The sequence below is a fragment of the Numida meleagris genome, chromosome 4 (genome assembly GCF_002078875.1).
Source record: "Numida meleagris isolate 19003 breed g44 Domestic line chromosome 4, NumMel1.0, whole genome shotgun sequence".
NCBI classification, from domain to species: Eukaryota; Metazoa; Chordata; class Aves; order Galliformes; family Numididae; genus Numida; species Numida meleagris.
In genome coordinates this window covers 60,622,251-60,627,330 of record NC_034412.1, presented here as the reverse complement: position 1 = coordinate 60,627,330, position 5,080 = coordinate 60,622,251, and the positions used below count along the sequence as shown (strand labels likewise).

Here is a 5,080-nt window from a genome sequence, read left to right as displayed (position 1 = left end):
TACTGGCTTCACTCTGGTGGGCAGCTAAGCTCCACCACGCTTGTCTCCCACTCCTCAGAGGAACAAAGGGAGAGAATACATTTAAAAGGGGTCAAGGGTTGTGATAAGGACAAGAACCAATTACCTCACCAATTACTGTCACAGCAAAAACAGACCCAACATAGGGAGATTAATATAATTTAGTGCCTATTACTAACAGACTAGAGCAGTGAGACACTAAAAGCAAACTAAAAACACCTTTCCTCCCCCCACGCACACCCTCTTCTACTTCTTCCCCCAGAGCAGCACAGGGGAGCAGATAATGGGGGCAGCAATCTGTTCATAATGCTTCATCTCTGCCGCACCTTCATGGTCACTCTCTGCCCCTGTTCCACTGAGGGCTCCTCTCCGTGGCTGGATGTGGACATGTGCTCTGCGTGGTGCCCACGGGCTGCAGGGAGACAGCTTGCTCCACCATGGGCCTCTCCTGGGCTGCAGGGAGCTTTTCCTCTATGCCTGGAGCAACTCTTGCCCTCCTTCTGCACTGACCTTGGTACCTGCACTGCTGCTTCTCTCCCATATCTAACTCCCCTCTCCCAGCTGCAATTGTGCAGCAATTTTTCCCTTTTTTATATCTACTCTCCCAGAGCACACCCAGTGTCGCTCATGGCTCAGCTCTGGCAGCCATGGAGCCCTTCTGGAGAAGCTGGAGCAGGCTCTGATCTGACAAGGGGCAGTGCTGGGCTCTGCTCACAGAGGTCACACACCACTACAAAAACCTTGCCAAATAAACCCAATCATGGGCAAATAATGGGCAGTGAGCCTCATCTGGATTTTGTATATCCACTTACTTCTGTAGCTCTTTAGCTCTTTGTGTCCATGTCCAGAGAAATTTCTGATCTAAGATGAAGCAAGATGCACATGGGGTGTGGTACATTAGGGTAAATAAAATTAAATGGTAAGTCTGACAGTTGGGCCATACCAAAGCATAATTTTCTAGGCAAAGGCCCTAGTAAAAATCATAGGGAATTGCATATGATATTTGTGGCATCATAAAGTGCTATAATTCACTGCTATTATATGGCCACCAGCTGCTAGCATAAACCTACTACAATTTCTTTTCTAGAACAACACAAGCTGGAAGGTAGAATTTAACTCATTGTGACTGGAACCACCTTTTTCATATATTTACATAACATCTAATGCAGGGCAGCACTAATAACAATATGAAATTTCAGCATTTAATTTTAATCTTCAGTATTTCTGGGTTAGCATTTACCTTTAAGGTAACTTAACTTTTTACATGTGATTATGGTCTCTGGATCTTGGGAAAGAATTGTTTCTCTTGAGTCTCCTGAGTGGAATAAAATAGTCTTATTAGCCTGTAACCTTGTTAAAATCCCTCTCCTATACGGTATTCATGTGATATCACATATTACAATATAGGATAATAACCTGGATGATATGTGCTATCATGAATATCTTTATTTGATGAACAGGGTAATTAAGATCTCTTTGCATGGTGCATGATTACATATGGTCAGCTTATTAGTGTAATTCATTATGATTAAATTAAAATAATATACTACAAAAATAAAAGCTCTACTAGCATAACTGAAATTTTAATCCATTTCATATTTTGCAAGAACTGAAAAATTAGTAAGTAGAAAAATAGCCTTTTTTGTTTCCAAAAATATACAATTTTCTCTCTCTCTTTTTTTTTTTTTCCTTTACCTGTTGACTTCAGATACAAGTGAAAAACAAGTACGTTTCCCTGGAGGGAAACATCTAGTGTTCCAGAATACAAGCTTTCATTAAAAAATTATGATTTGGAATGTGATGTTCAAATTAATGTGAATAGAATGCAGGCGCTCTCCTTTACTAGTGCCTGCACACTGCCCACAATCGATGTGACAAACAAAGCAGCTGATGGAAACTTCAGATGTCAAAGATGAGGATTTATTGTCAGTGTTCTAGTTGTTGTTGATGCAAGCATAAATAAAAAATATAGAGTCATTGATTGATAAGTTGCTCTTAAGTCATCAAGTCCAATCTACCAGTCTTATGAATAATGTCCTGTAGTATCTCAAGTTCTGTCTTCAATTTAGCTACAGCTTTTGCTCTCGCTGTTCAAAGAATGAGTCTCCTTAGTTCTAATGATGTAAAACCTTTGTATTTCCAGTCTGTGTACACAGTTCTTACACTATTATTTTTATACCAGAAGTCTCTTTCATCTTAAATAGTGGTTAGTTACCCTCATGTATTTCTGTCTTCCCCTCACGTGCAGCAGCTACATCACCTCTCAGCCTTCACCTTGCCTGTCATAAGACAGACTGCATATTGCCCTGCTCACAGAGTTATTCTCTCCACCTCTTCCACTTTGAATTACTCTTTGTAAACTTCTAATAGCATTCCAGATCAGAACTTATTGCAGCCTTATACAATAGCATCAACACTTTAAAAATTTCCATCTTTTTTCCTCTGCAAGCAATACTGTGATATTTTCTAATTTTTCACAGACACATCACTTCAGCAGTTGATAGACATTCTCTGACTTTGACTAGTACCCATGTCCTTTCTCACCTCAGTGATTTCCAGTTGATGAGCTCCCAGTTTATAGCAGACATTCATGTCATTGATCCTGCAGTGCGTTACCTTGCATTCTGAATAACTTCCAAGTCCTGTGCAAACTCCTCTGTTTATTGCTCTTTGTTTGCTGCCTCCAAGGGCACAGGGAAACCAGGCTGTGTTTGAGGTGTTGCATGTTCAAGGAACAGAAAAGGCAAAAGGTATTTATTTGTATAGAAAAAAAGGAAGGTTATGTGGAAGCTGAAGGCATAGATGAAGGATGCTTCTTAAAATAAAATAAGATAAATTAGTCTTGGTCTCAGATTTACTGTTGCTGAGGGAAAGGAAAGATGAAATTACAAAGATTTTTGCAGCTGACTGTAAATGACATTCAGCTTTTGGAAGAGTTTGGATTATTGCTGGACTGAATATATATACTGAGCTGGATATACCAATTTGATTCTTTTTCCCCTTTGCAAAATAAAACTTTTTTTTTTAGGGCTTTCCTCTTTACATTTTAAGGAGTAGTCTGTAGGGTATTAATAGAAGTTCTCCTCACTCCAGAGTATGTCCTATTTCATTGCATATCCTAAAATCAATTTTAACAGAAGATTTGATTATGTATTACTAAAAAGGGCAAAGATATTTAGAATGTTGGCTCTGCTTATAGCAACTTGGTGTCTCTTCAATTCTCTTCCATTCTCATTATCACTTCCTTCTATACAATTTCAATATTACTAAGGAGTTTTCAATCAAACTGACATACATTCAAAACAGCTAACTTAAATTAGTACATTCTGAATGTGTTGCTAGTTTTTTAATACTTATTAGCTTGAAGCCTATGAATATGATATAACGGGAAGGAAGAGTCTTTCTTCTCTTTTCACAAGCAAATTTCCTGGAAAACTTTGACAGAAAATATTCAGTCCTCCTCATTAATGAATCTCTCCTACACTTTACATGGCAGTGACTTGAGCAGTAAGTGATGTTTTTGCAGCTCAGAACGGAAATACCTAATGATTTTTTGAACTTCTTGAATTACAAAGCTGGCCATTTGATCATTCTACAAAGATGACAATTGTTTCCATACCCTGATTAAAATGAAACACAGCATGCTTATAACAGTATTTTATCTAAGCCCAGAGATAGAAATGTCTTTCTACTGCCAAGTAGTCATCACCCACGGCATGTAATTAGCAACTTGCCTTCAACTGCTTTGAAAGATATTACTACAATGTATGCAAATAGTAGGATTTTTCAGGGCGAGGTCTTGAAAATGAAATAGAAACGACTGAAGAGAAACGATAGATACATTTTCCACCTGAAAGCTTGTGATGTTTCAGAGAAATTGCACAAGCATGGCTGGTTTCCTATGTTGTTTGCTACAGAATAATATTTACTCACTTCACTAATGAAGGATACTGGAATAATACTGAGAAAATATAGTAAGATTATTAACTTGAACTGTGTTTTTTTTTCCTTCAAGGTAACCTCTTAGTCAATTACATTTTTGACCACTTATGTTACTGAAATCTCAGACTGTGTTTTTTTCTCTTCATTATATGGATACAACTTGCAAACAAAGTCTTTTCCAGTTTAATTAAGGAGAGAAATTAGGTCTTTTCATTTTAACATGGAATAGCATTTCCTGGCTTCTATTATAAGGCAGGGTGATAGGATTTAGTGATCTGAACTCAGCCCTGATTCAAGAACTTCTGACTTCTAATCATAACCTTCATGAGTCACTGCCTGATCTTGGATAATTTCATGGCCTAATCTTCTGTCAGATGAGTACAACAATATAAATATCAATGCCCAAGACAAAAGTACCCTATAGGGACTCATTAGTATTTGCATAGTATTTAAAAATAATTATTTTAAGTATTGTTAAGATTGTGTATTTAATAAATTTGTTTCATCTAGTTTCTGATGAATCCAATGAGCATTATGAATCCAGAGTTACATTTTGGCTAGTAGAACTCATAAGAGCACAAAAAAAAAGCAGCAAGAAAAATACTAATAACAGACAATTACCTAGGTGGTCTTTGTTTTCAAATATCTTGATCACTGCACTGGGTACCTGCAAAAAAATTGTAAACAAAAATAATACAAACAATTATTAGTGTTTGGCTAAAAAATGTATATAATCTTTGAAATGACAAGACTGGATAAAACATTTTTTTTATTAATTGAAAACTATTTTTACTATATATAACTCCTCAACTAATAGTTTTTCCCTGGGTTATGAAATGATGGCCAAAGTAATCATTCTGCCTATCTTATAGATACAAATTTGTGCTGGGAGTTGTAGTGATTGATGATCATTATAACAAACATACCTAAATTTCCCACTGAGTTCAGCAGGACTCAGAGGGATCAGGAGTTCTTTTTCAGACTTAGAAACATCCAATTGTCAGAATCATTTCTCAGATAGGGCTCAGTTCTCTGAGAAAGAACGAAAGAATGAAAGAGGGAAGGAAGGAAGGAAGGAAGGAAGGAAGGAAGGAAGGAAGGAAGGAAGGAAGGAAGGAAG

At 37.1% G+C, this 5,080-nt stretch overlaps 1 long non-coding RNA gene across 1 annotated transcript in view; it reads right to left on the bottom strand.

Annotated features, from left to right (window-relative positions):
* LOC110398215 overlaps positions 2,595-5,080 on the bottom strand; it is a 6,214-nt gene continuing 3,728 nt past the window's right edge. The window contains exons 2-3 of the long non-coding RNA XR_002438262.1: positions 4,582-4,627; positions 2,595-2,723 (exon numbers count right to left, since the gene is read on the bottom strand). This is a non-coding gene — a long non-coding RNA (uncharacterized LOC110398215). The remainder of the gene's footprint in view (positions 2,724-4,581; positions 4,628-5,080) is intronic.